We start from the raw sequence: 14,076 nt of genomic DNA on the forward strand, positions 1-14,076 counted from the left end.
GCATAGTTTGCATGTGTGTTATCATGTGTGCTTTTAAGCTTGCGTAAAAATTAAAATATGTGGGTCATATGTTATGCAACTGATACATTAGATTACATTTGTGTTAGACATTTGCATAGCATATAAAAACATCATAACATGTAAAAGATCCATCCAAAATCGGTATATATATATATATATATATCATGTGGCGCACCAAGGCGCTAAAAAATAAGTGTATATGTCTAGATAAGCCCTGTGTTCTCAGTACATCTGAGACGCATGTCTCTCAAAAAACATTAGTAGGAAATAAGACCTAGATGTCTACTGTGGTAGGTTATGCTCTCTGTATACTACAGCCGCCCATGCCACCCGCCTCAAAAGGCGGTGCATCCTGGGTTCTACCCCCACTGTATGGATCTGAGATGCTATGGGGACCTCCTCTATCCCCTGGTAATCTGGAATCCCTGCCAGTAAGCCCTCGAGGTTCTGTATCACAGTCTCCATCGTATCAACTCCTAGAGGAGCCAGGGCCAGGGCTCCAATGCCTTGTGCCTCTCTCCGCGCCTCTGGAGCCAGACCAAGGGGTCTCGTCAGTCCTACATCTGCATACCATAGCATTCATCGTAAAGACATGTACATGAAAAATTAAAAACATTACAAAAAATTAAAAATTAAAAAGAGATCAAGTGGCTTACCACCATCGTCCCAATGCTCTCCCGCAGGCAGTGGCATGTCTGGATCTCCACGGAAGTCTATGCCAGCATATGGCTAGTCCTCCACAAAAATAACCTGCCGATCCAGCCACTCTCGGAAATATACTCCCCATGCCACTGGTCGGTCGCCACCTCCTCGCGGCATGACATGGCCCCATCGACTAGCCCTCGTCTCTCAGGGGCCTCTGGGTGGATCCATGACCATGTCCTGTAGCTGTAATGCTGGTACTCGCTCCAGCATGAGCGGGAGTAAAATCGACCCATAGCCAAACTGCTTCGACTCACCACGTCGGCAGTTGCTCAGCTGTCTCTTCATACTGGTTGTTACTGCTGCTGCCCAGTTGAATATGGTGGGATTCAAACACTCGAGAGCTAATAGGAGATGGGTCTTTGAAGCCTCGTGATTGGCCAAGGAGCCCGCTGCCCGGGTCACCATGAAGAGTATGGTTCGAAGGACGATGTCCTCCACCGTAGGAATAGCTACCTTCCCACTCCGTGTTTTGCGTGCCTGTGGGCACACCCGAGCCGTCAGCATATCTAGGGTTTCACCACTGGGTCGCTGCCCCTCCAGATGGGCATCTCACCTCGACGTGATAACCCGGTCAAAAATTAGATATCCGTATAATCGAACTCGATATCTCGGCCTCAAATCACAAACTTCCTATCAAAATGATTCCAGGCTCTGATTAGGAACTTGAGGAGATCAGGCTGTGCTCACAGGCGTGGAGTTAGGAAGAATTTGAGCAACCCACATGCCCGCATTGCATTACGGCACCCAGCATCAGCGAATGCTGCTATATCCTCATTATCATGAGCTCGCTCTTGCCAAACAAATGCCATTTTGTCCTGCATGGCCACAAAAAAATCATTAGAGCCCTGACCATTAAAATTTACACATTCAAATTGTTAAAAAATTAGTTTCGCGGCATCAGCGCGACTGTTTTTAAAACAGTCGCGCTGATAATGGCGCCCTTTGATATTTTTCTTGGGTCAGCGCGGAAGCACACGTGTTTTCCGCGCTGATCCGGGGGTGGTATGTGTAAATATTATTCGATCAGCGCGGACCCGATGAGGAAATCCGCGCTGACCGAGAGCGAATTGAAGTTCAAAAAATTCGCCCAAACTAGCACTTCCCACCGTGAAAATGCGGCTAAAATGTTTCAAAATGGAGCGCAGGAGAAGGAGAACCTACCTGGAACAGATTGCAGGGTGGTTGATGTCTGCACGGGATGGAATTTGGTTTGTCAACCTCACAGCTCCACAACGTCCTCCACGGCTCAAAATGGTAACAATGGTAAAAACCTCCTTTTACCCCCCTATTTATGGTAAAAAAATTTAACTATCATTTTTCATAAATGTGGGATTTTGTGATGTTTTTTACCATGTGCTTGGTGCCAATGTCGTTTTACTATGTTTTTTATGCATGTGGTACATATTATCTCGAACAGGTTTACACGTGCGGTGTTTCTTGTGCAGATTCTCATACCGATGGGGTCACGACGGTCCTATACACACTTGGTCCCGCAACGTCGTCTTTAATCGCTTTTTCGACGTAAAGCAAGAAAATATGGCCGAGCCCCCTCTCGGCTCGTTAAAAAGAACGAGAGTCGGTCGCCTTTAAAGCTCTTTTTTCGACCGTTTAAACTAAAAAGATTGTCGGGTGTTTGTCGTTTCAAACTCATTATTGGCTCCAAAACGACGTACTTCTGACCACTTTTCTACTTTTTCGGGTCGAAGTCACTACTTACGAAAAGTACTCCTTGATCATACTGGTCGAACGGTTCTTTCAAGCATTGTTTTATACTTTTTCGAGCTCGAGAGACACAACTTTACGAAAAAGGACCCCCCTGGAGTTTTCTTTTCCGCTGTCTTTTCAGACTCTCTAAATAGGAAAAGACGCCGAGTTCTTCCTTTGTGAGACTCATTAAAACTTAATGACATCGGAGACCGTTGAAATGATGCTTTCCAAGCATATGCTATCCCCGTCAAGCTTGTCATCCAAAAATAATCGGGGTACCTGCCAGAAATGGTGGGGAACATGGAACTGTAATAATTGTCATGTCGGCAGTATGTTGCTCTTGAACATGGCACTAGTCTGCATTCGTGTCTGGGTGGGGATTTCTCATCTTGTTTTACACTAGCCTCCGTGGGTTTGGGTTATCCTATTTGGCCTCTCATCTGCTCATTGCCTTGTCACCATGACTTCTGCTCATTTGATGTTAGATACTGCCAAATCCACTGTCGTGCCACCGATATGTTCAAGAGAAGTTGACCTCTGCAAAATTACAACCTCCCTCCGATACCTCACACAAAATATCTTATCCTTCTCTGTCTCGTGTCGATGATGTGGGAAGCATTATGGCCCACCTTCGATCAAGGTTACTTCCTGTCGACTTCAACTCATTATCCACGAAGGTGACTTAGAGACTCCCTTCAGGTGCCTTAGAGCCTACATGCCTCAATGGCAAGTTCTTCGTGTTCGACGTGAGGTTTTCATTATTGGCCTCTGATCGAATGATTCTGCAGGTGTTCGACACCAGCTCATTGATTCACATGCCGCGGATTGTACCTATAAGTACCTTGAGGAACATTTTCATTATTGGTGGTACCTCTCGCGTCTGTTAACAGTTTTCATTATTGACTGGTAATCGGACGATGTTCATGCATGTTCGACTTCAGATCATGTATTCACATGCTTGGACTTGTACTTTGTTCGGGTCGGGATGGAGTGCAAGACCCTGGATTTTTTTCTGTTGCAATCCAAGTTGCGATTTTGTGGATTATTATTACATGACTCGTTGATGGATGGCTGCGCCCATACCTGATTCTTTTGGGATGGCTGCAACCATACCTTATTATCATCATGGTCTCTTCAGCTGGGTGGCTGCGTCCATACCACAAACCTTCTTCATATGTCTTTTGGATGGCTGCCCATGCCTAGACTACATGTAATAGATTCTCAGAGATATCAGTTGTACATTCGTGCAGATTCTTCCTGGTGGTGTTCTAGTTCAGCGAGTTTTGTAAAGCATTTCATCCCTCTCACTCTCTCGGGCTTCATGCTTTAGGGGGCATCTGTTACACAGTAATTTGTCACTGTCTCCCTGTCAGTCTCCCTACTATGTCATGAGTTCAAATTAATCATGCTCATGCTCTCTAATGTTGCCAAATGACCCACTTTGCCAAAGTTTTTCCCATCATCGCGACTGTTATTAAAATAACCGCGCTAACTGGCGCCTCATAATACAGCGAATGCGCTGCCAGCGCGGAAGCACACGTGTTTCCCGCGCTGGTCGAATTTCATGAACCAGCGCATCTTCTATTCATATTGGGTCGCGCTGACATAACCTTCCCTGTTATTAAGATGCGATGTCAGTGCTCCAGTGCAGTTATACACCTGTGCTGATCTTGTTTGGGTGAGTTTGTTCTAACAGCCGGCCTTCCAGATGACTCCAGACCTGGTTGTTGGCCTTGCAAATGTCGCCCTCCCTTCTCTGGCATGTCTGTTTCGTCATTTGAGCCACCTTCCTTGGAGATAAGCTCATCCTCCCACCATTCATGGAGACTCCTTCTCCTATTTAATCCTCTACCATTCCCATGAGTAGCTAGTTTGGGCAGTGTGGAATTGATAGTGCTTAGAGTGTTGCTGCTAGTGTGTGAATTTGATAGGTAGTTGGTGTGACAAGTGTGGGATTGCTAGAGAGCTTAAGGAAGGTTGTGAAGTGTTGCTTTCTTGTGTAAACTTGTGTGAGAGAGAGTTTTTGTCTTGGGAGATCTACCTCCAAGGGTGAATGCTTAAGAGACTTGCTGGCTGGACCCTCTTGAGAAGGATTCAACGTCAGAACTTTGGTTGTACTCTTCTCTGTTATTGATTAATAATAGATGACTATCATTATGGCTCCACTCTCTTTGTAATGGTTAATGTGAGTTATGTCCTTTCTGACTGATGTATAATTTCATTTATTAGATTTCACGCTTGTGTTTGTGCTTCTCTTTGTGTGTGCAGGTGTCTATTCACGAGGATCGTGGAGGATTGTGACCGGCCAAAGCGAAGGAGCGAGGGCGACGTCTCTTCATCAAACATTAGCGTTGGAATCCAAGTAGGTTTTCATTGCCTACCTTTTATTTGCAATTAGGAACTTGCATGGTAGCATTGACTGATTGTTGCTAGACCCGTTCTGGGCTAGTATGGATCGCCTCTATCCGTAGAGGGGATTTACCTCTCCAACAGGATCATTCGTCAACTTGGACACGTCTGGGAGTTCCAACGTCGCTAAGAAAGGAAACTGAGGGTTAAAGGACATTTGTGGCTGTGGAAGAGAGGTAGTACCAGGGTTCCAACCAGGTGGTGGTTGCCCCCATGGACTTTGTCTGGATGGGCCTAGCCCATAAGGGTTCTGCCCATAGGGATTTTTCCCATAGGGGTTCTGTCCATAAGGATTCTGTCCATATGGATTCTGTCCATAAGGATTTTTTCCATAAGGATTCTGTCCATATGGATTCTGTCCATAAGGATTCTGTCCATAAGCAAACAGTTGACCCTGGGTCTACCCCCCATCACCCCATGGATTAGCAACCTGACCTGCAGGTGCAACGTACTGTTGCTGATAATTCTGGTAAGGAGTGACCTGCATTTGTTGATAATTTGATAAGGGGTAAATTGAGTTTGACCCTGGGGTTGCTGGTAGCCATACGTTTGCTGAGCTCCATACTGAGCCTGATAAGAAGGCTGTGCTTGGTAAGAAGGTTGGGGTTGTGGCCCACCTTGCATTTCATAACCAATTTGAGTCTGGGGCCCAGAAGGATGTCCTTGAACAGGTTGAGCTTGGACCATCTGGCCGAAAGGTTGGCCTGGTTGGGTTTGGGACGAACCCATTTTCCCAGAAGGATGAGCTTGTTGGGTACTAAGTTTTCCTTGAGAAACCGAGGGTTGTCCTTGCGCAACAGATGGTTGAGCGAGCTGGACGGCCGGTTGACCTTGAGGTTGGCCAGCCTGTCTAGAGGGATGACTAGGCTAGGTAGTGGGTTGGCCTTGCTGTGCAGAAAGTTGACCTCCTTGCCCAGAAGGATGACTAGGCTGGGCAGTGGGTTGGCCCTATTGTACGTAAGGCTGCCCCCCTTGCCCAGAAGGGTACCCCTGTTGGACTGTCGGTTGACCTTGTTGAATATAAGTTTGTCTTGCTTGTCTAGAGGGATAACCCTACTGGATACTAGGTTGACCTTGTTGGATGTAAGGTTGTCCTGGTTGTCTAGACGGGTAACCTTGCTGGGTACCAGGTTGCCTCGGGTAACCAGAAGGTTGAGTCAGATAAGTAAAATATGGACCACCAGCGGCCAAAGGTTGTCCCTGATAGGGTTGTCCTTGTAGGCCCCCAGGTTGTCTTGGGTAAGACTGGCCATAATATTGCTGCCCTTGGGGGGTTTGCACATAAGATGGCTGGCCTTGGTTAGGCAATCCCTGAAGCTGTGAAGGCCTTACTTGGCCCCCATGGAAAGTGGTGGCGTTCCAAGAAACGAACAATGGTACCGAAACCTCAACAATAGGTTGAGTAGGCAAGGGTTGAGAAATCTGAAGGTATTGACCAGTAGAATCGTAATAGTAGAATGGACCTTGCGCATTCGGATCCTAAACAGCTTGTCCATAGGCATCATATGGCCCCCCTCCTGGGACGGGACCAGAAGACGGTGGTGCACTTTGTGCAGGATGGATAACTTTAGGTGTGTGTGCCGGCTGGCCACTACTCACTTGACCGTGAGGAGGACCAGCACCAGTGTTCAAAGCTGAAGACGCTGTAACGGCACTAACAACCGGAGTTGAATGTGCTACACAAACAGTTGGATTCGTTGGAACCGAAGTGACAGGTGTAGTGTGGACTTGTGAAACAAAAGATCCCGAGGTGGGAGTGATATGGGGGTCCCACATACTCGAAGCAGGGATCCTGGCACTTACTTTATCCCTCAACGACTTGTAGCGTGGGGGTAGCGGAGAAGTAGCTGGGATAGGAGTGTCGATATTCGACAAAACAGGTGTCTCACTCACTCTAGGAGATGTCTCATCCATGTGAGAGGTAGACATTGGAGACGAAACACCAGGGGGGGTAAAAGGAATATCGTCCTCTTCAGGCTCCCAGATGGGGTTCCAATGAATTTCGTAACCTTCGTCGTCCGAGGTGCGAGAGTTGATCGGTTGGATACTTGGGATAACAGGAAGAGTATCACTTACAACCAGTACCTCAGGAGCAACGGAAGACAGAGACCCTTGATCACTTGGAATGAGAGTCGACGGTTCAGCCAGGATGACAAACTTCAAACAAGACCTAAGGGAATCTAATGATAAAGGACCCTACTCAAACTAACTCACACAAGATCTAACCAGGTAATGTTAATCGCGGCCAAATAAATTTTAAGATGCAAGGACACAACTTGACCTTTTCATATTTTAAGAGTCGAGAAAAGGACAAAAAGGTGACTAGTCGCCTTCGAATGTTTTGCGAGTTCGAAGTGACAAACTGCTCAAGTGAGCCTTTTCTTTTAAGGAGTCTAAAAAGGATCAAAAGTGACTACTCTGGAGAACTAGGCAAAAAGGTTTACCAAACAAATCCATAAAACTGCATATACACCTTGGCAGTCATATGAAAACCAAGGACTTCCCATACAACAGTCAATCTTCCCGAATGTTGTGTTCGGTGCATTACGGCTTGTAAGGCGGCACTCATGGCTTCATGTGGATAAAGGATGATAACCTAGTGGGGTCTCCCCTATATACGCGATGGTACGTGGGAGCTCAAGTCCGTGCTAGACCACTATTGAGTCACAAAATGAGGAATCACCCAACCGTAATGTGAAAACAACAGTGACTAGGTTTAACGACGTCGGAGCACGTCTCTAGCCTAGACCTCTAATCAGTGAGCGTTATGTTCCAATGCGTTTTTAAGTTCATTCAGTTCATTTTATGGTTGATCTTTGATTAAGTTTCGATTTCCAGGTCCTACCATATGTAATCTCTCACAATTCCCTAAATGCAAGCTATATGCCAAAGAATATCATTTTGTTCGATGAATACTAACTACGAGAGAGTTGAGAACTTTTTCAAACAAAGAAAATGACCACAAACAATCAAGAACCACTCTAATGCAGCTAATGGCAATAAACGAAACTTTTTTTGTTTTAAATCACTAATCAATGAAAAGCTTCTAATTTCAATTAACTAATTCAACGCAAAAGAGATTGTTCGTTTTCTTTTCAATGGCAAATTGTACTAAACAAATTTTGAGAGATAATAACACCGAGCAAAAGAGACAAATTTCACTCAATGAGAACACAATTAAATCCCCAAAACACCAAGATAGTCCTTCAAACCAAGCAGAAAACACAAAGACCTCTATGAGCTATGTAATCTAAGCCCAAACGAAGTCAAGCGAAATCCAAGCAGAAAAGAAGCAAATCACTTGAATATCAATGAAAAGCTTTGACAACTACTGAGCAAGTGCAAAAAGTAACCACAAAGTCGACTGGACTATCAAAGAACCCAAGACTCCTACGGAAGGCTCGATGCACAAAGCCACTAGATGCCCTAGGGCTAAAATGTGAAATCGATAGAAAGAGGCAAACACCCGAAGGATGGAGATCTAAAACCAATCAAACAAGGATCAAACACACTCCAGTAATTGAAAAAGACGTGGCAAGATACCAATCCAAGCTCAAAGGGCTCGAAAACTAGCAAACTGGAAAAGTTGACAGGCCTGGCGCGACTGTCAGGCTGTAACTCGCACTTTTATGGGATTGGCGCGGGTTGTCTTTGAGCAACTTCCGCCAATGGGCGCGACTGTAAGGCTAAAAAGCACGCTAATCAAGTTTGCTGAATCAAAAACAAAAACAAAAACAAGTAATCCAGGGCTTGAAAACAGTATCCAGGCAGACCAGGAAGCAAGAGACAACAAGAAATCTAACTCAGAAAGCTATCTAAGAAATCAAACGAGAAACCAAAGAGACAAGACTCCCCAGTGGAGTCGCCAAATTGTTGTGGAGGTAAATCCTCTCTGCGGACAGAGACGATCCCTACTATCCTAGACCGGGTCTAGCAACAATCAAACAATGCTATCATGCAAGTTCCTAATTGCAAATAAAAAGTGGATGGTGAGAACCTACTTGGATTCCAACACTAATGTTCATAGAAGAGACGTCGCTCTCGTTCCTTTGCCTCAGCCGGTCACGATCCCCACGATCTTCGTGATTGGACACCTGCACATGCAAAGAATAACACGAATACAAGCATAAAATCTAGTAGATGCAATTATATATCAGTCAGAAAAGATATAACTCAACATCAAACATAGGACAATGAGAGTGGAACCATAATGATAGTCATTTATTATTGATAAATAACAAAGAAGAATACAACCATTGTTCTGACGTCAAATCTTCCTTTGGCTGGGTAGTCAACTACACAAGTCTTGCAAAGCTTGTTGGGATAGGGAACAAGCCTCTCTCTCTTTGAGTGACAAGAATCTCCTTAGATTTGGCCTTATGGGTGCAAAGAAGGCTCTTGCAGCTTCAAACTCTTGAACTCCTGGTATTCTCTATCACTATGCTAGAACTGGAACTACTAGCTTGCTCAAGGCATAGAGACAAGCTTTTATAGATAGAGAGGAAAGAGATAGGATCAACCACATTATTCATGGGATTGGCTTTATCACTTGGAAATTTCCATGAAAGGTGGCAAACCACTTCCCTTCTATGGAGATTCGAAGCCAAACCATCCTAGATCAACATAGATTCAGTTGGTGAATGGGTTAAGGAGAACCTTCGGAAGCTTGTTCGTTGAAAACTTTACTCAATTCGGTTGGCGCGAGTGCGACTTTGAGACAAAGCGCCAATGGCGTGCCCTCTTTAGAGGATTTCCCTCATTGGCGCGGGCAGTGAACTGTGGACCCGCGCTAATGCAAAAAGAGATGTTTTCATGGATATTCTGCAGGAGATGTCTTCAGGGCAAATGAAGCTCATACTTAGAGGAATATGATGCAAGTGGTTTCAGGTCTTGTCACTTCTCACAGGTCCCAGAATGAGTCCTCCAGTGTGCGGGTGAGGGGTAACAGGGACGGTGACAAATGGTGACAAATTACTATGTAACACCGTCTTATGATGGATCATCTCTTGTTGACATCAGCTCATTATCCATGGGGTTAATCTAGAGATCCCTTTCGGTACCTTGGAGCTTGCATGTCTCAATGGAAAGTTCTTCGTGCCTAATGATAGACTTTCATCATTGGTCTTCGATTGCATGATTCCACGAGTGTTTGACGTCAACCTATTTTTCATACTTAATGGATTGTACTGGCAGTACCTTGAGAGCCATTGGTATTATTGGTGGATTCTCTCGTGCTTGTTAATGGTTTTCATTATTGACCGGTAATCAAGCGACTTTCTATCATGCTCGACTTCAACACATTTGTTCACATGCTAGAATTTGTACTAAGATCGGTTAGGGTTTCAAGACCCCGAACTAAGATTACATATGTTTGGGCTGCGTGGATTGGTTCGTGATTACATACATGACTCTTTGATGGGATGGCTACGACCATACCTGAGTCTTCATGGATGGTTGTGACCATACCTTTATCATTATATATGGTCTTATCAACTGGGTGGCTGCGTCCATACCACAGACCAAGTTTCATATGTCTTTTGGATGGCTACGCCTATGCCTAGACTACATATATTTCACTATCAGAGACATCAGTTGTACTTGTGCCTGCAGGTTCTTCAAGGTGGTGTCCTAGTTTGGTCATGGATTCGTAAAGCATTTCACCCCTCCCACTCTCTCAGGATTCATGCTTTAGGGAGCATCTATTACACAGTAATTTGTCATTGTCCTCATCTTAGTTCCTATGCTATGTCATGTATCAAATACACATGTCCATATCTTCCCACTTATGCAAAAGATTAAACAGTGCTCTCTGATGCTGAAGACTGACCCTTTTTCCTAAGTATCTACATCATTGCTAATAAGCCATCAAAATGTGCAATGATCCCTTGTCATGAATAGTCTCATCGCAACACCATCACAGGTGTACACGTGTTTCTGGTGACAATCAGATTTTAGGGCTCGGCGTGAAGCTCCCAGCTTTTTATTGTGATGATTGGTCTGAATGCATTACCTCCTTGCGATGTCATTGCTGAGCCTTAGTTCATGACATGCGATGATCCAGATTTGGCGAATTTGTTCAAACAGTCAGCCTTCTGGGTGTTTCTAGAGCTAGTTGTTGGGTCAGTTTGGGTCACCTTTCCTCCTCTGGGATGGTGGTTTCGCCTCTTGTGCAACCTCCCCTAAGGATAAGCTCCCTCTCCCTCATCTCATGGAGACTCCTTCTCCTATAAAATCACTCACCATTGCTATGATCTACTAGTTCTTTAGTGCTGGAATTAGTGCTTGCTAGTTCTTTTGAGTTTGGTTTGAAACTAAGTAGATAGCTTTGGTGTGAGTGTGGCAAGTGTGGGATTGCTAATAGTTTGATAAGAGGTTTTGGAGTATCTTAGTTTTGCATGAGGGCTTGATAGAGAGAGAGAGTTATTTTCCTATTGGGAGACCCATTCTTAAGAGTGAATGCTTGAAGGAACATACTGACTGGACCCTCTGAGAAGACTTGCGACGTCAAGGCATGGTTGTAAGTTTGCTCTTGTTTCATTTTTAATACAAGCAGTGACGATTTCCTATATCTTGTGTATAATCTACTTGATAGCTTGTGACTCCTTGACTTTACAAGTAAATAGATCATTATTGTTCTCGGTTATGTGCTCTGTTGTTTTCTTGTGGTGTTTCAGGTTGATTGCTCATTGAGGAGAAAGAAATGGAAGCTGGAGCAGTGCAACGAAAACTTCATCAACCACCGATTTGAGGTAGGCCTCCAACAATGACTATTTAAGGGAATCGATTGTAGTTTTTTCTCTGTTGTGACTAGACCCACTCTAGGGCTAGAGGGATTGCCTCTGTCCGCAGAGGGAACACTTTCCTTTATCACAAAAGCATTCTCGAAGGGTCCAGTCGATATGTTTCTTCAAGCATTCACTCTCAAAAGGATCTCCCAAATGGATCATAATTCTCTCTCTCACTCACAAGCTCTAGTACAAAACTAAGGCAATCCACAACCAATTGCTAAACTATTAGCAATTCAGACTGTAAATTCACACCAGAGCTAGCTAATTTGCTCCAATCCAAAAACCAAGAACTAGTTGATCATAGCAATGGGGAGTGTTTTTATAGGAGGAGGAGCCTCCACGAAATGAGGGAGAAGGAGCTTATCCTCAAGGGAGGTTTCTCAAAAGGTGGAACTACCATCCCAGAGGAGGAAAAGGTGAACTCCATTGACCCAACAACCAGCTCTAGAATCATCCAGAAGCATTATGTTTGAACTAATTTTCCATACCTGGATTGTTGCAAGTCATACACTAGGTCTCAGTGATGACGACGCAAGGAAGTAGTGTATTCAAACAAATTGTCGCAAGAAGGATATTGAGGACTTGTGCCAAGCCCTAAAATTTGATCGTCGTAGGAAACTGATGTACCCCTGCAATGACGGCATGACCTTATAGTTCAACACAGAGAATCATCACAAGAATTATGATTCTCACTTGTGACGATGCAGAAACATAGGTAAAAGGATCAATCTTCAGGATTAGAGAGCACTTGCTTAATCTTCTTGAATGAGTAGGAAGATATGGACATGTTTACTTGATGTATGACACGACGGAGATGTCACTCAGGGACTGACATGAGGTCGGTGACAGATTATTGTGTAATAGATGCCCCCCAAAGCATGAGGCCCAAGAGAGTGGGAGGGGTGAAATGCTTTACAAAATCATAACCAAACTGGAACACCATCGCGGAAAACCTGTAGGTGAAAGTACAACTGAAATCTCTGATAGTGAAATACATGTAGTCTAGGAATGGGCACGACCATCCAAAAGACAGATGAAACTTGGTATGTGGTATGACGCAGCCACCTAGTTGACAAGACCATTTTTAAAGATAGAGGTCTGGTCGTAGCCATCCAGAAAGACTCAGGTATGGTCGCAGCCATCCAATCAAAGAGTCATGTATGTAATCACGAACCAATCCACGCAATCCAAACTTATGTAATCTTATTTTGGAGTCTTGAATCCCAACTGATCATATTACAATTGCTAACATGCGAATAGATGTGCTGAAGTCGAGCATGGTAGAAAATCGCTTGATTACTGGCCAATGATGTAAACCGTTAACAAGCGCGAGAGAGGACACCAATAATGTCGATGGTTCTCAAGGTACTGCCAGTACAACCCACAAAGTGTAAAGAATGAGCTAGAGTCGAACACTCATGGAATCACTCGATCGAAGACCAATGATGTAAGTCTGTCATTGAGTGTGAAGAACTTGCCATTGAGGCATGCAAGCTCCAAGGTACCAAAAGGGATCTCTAGATCAAATCCCTGGATAATGAGTTGGTGTTGACAAGAAGCGATCCGTCGCAGGAGGGCCATAATGTTTCCCCCATGAATGACACAAGACAAGGAACAAGATGAAGATGGATGAAACTAAGAATCAGAGGAGGAGGTAAGGGAGCAAACTGCAGAAGGATTATACTCTTGAACATATCGGTGACACGACTCCGGAAGGCAACAACATTTTGGTACCAAGGGATCAGAGGTCAAATGGTGACAACAAGGATCAAATGGAATGAGGCAAAATGACAAACCCAAACCCTGGAAGGCCAACGACGATGTGAGGATGTCCCAAACTCGGCGAGAAGCAAAAGTGTCGATGTTCAAGAGTGACTAGCTGCCGTAAGTAACCGATGAAGATTTCCAAATTTTTCCCCCACCATTGCTGGCAAGAACCCCAATTATTTTTGGAAAACAAGCTTGAAGGGGATAGCATATGCTTGTGGTATAAGTTCATCCTTTAGACAAATCCAACCTAGTAAAATTTTAATGAGCCCTAGGGAGGAGAAGCTCAGGTCTCATCATGGCGATGAGTCCAATGTCGCTAGGGTTTAACAAGTCTGACATAGGTAAAACTCAGAGTATTTTTCATGTTTAGAGAGTTTGAAAAATACATGGAAAAGAAAACTCCAGGGGGGTACCGTTTTTGTAAGTTTGTTTCCCTCAAGCCCGAAAAGCAGAAAACAATACTTCAGAGAACCGCTTGACCATTTTGATCAAGGAGTACTTTTCATAATTAGTTTTTTTGATCCGAAAAAGTAAAAAAATTATCAGAGACATGACATTTCATATCCAAAAATGAACTTGAAATGAAAAAATCTCGGCCATCTTTTCGTGTTTAAACGGTCGAAAAAGAGTTGAAATTAGGCCGCCATTTTTATTCTATTCAACGAGTCAAAAAAAG

The 14,076-nt window shown here is 44.3% G+C and overlaps 1 pseudogene; it reads right to left on the reverse strand.

The window, feature by feature from the left end:
- Nucleotides 1-1,409: 1,409 nt before the first annotated feature.
- Nucleotides 1,410-14,076, reverse strand: part of LOC149163193 (L-aspartate oxidase 2-a, chloroplastic pseudogene) — a 41,781-nt pseudogene continuing 29,114 nt past the window's right edge.

Source organism: Pinus tabuliformis, chromosome 5_2 (assembly GCF_031772625.1).
Source record: "Pinus tabuliformis cultivar Carrire ecotype Pingquan chromosome 5_2, CPIR1, whole genome shotgun sequence".
Taxonomy (NCBI): Eukaryota; Viridiplantae; Streptophyta; class Pinopsida; order Pinales; family Pinaceae; genus Pinus; species Pinus tabuliformis.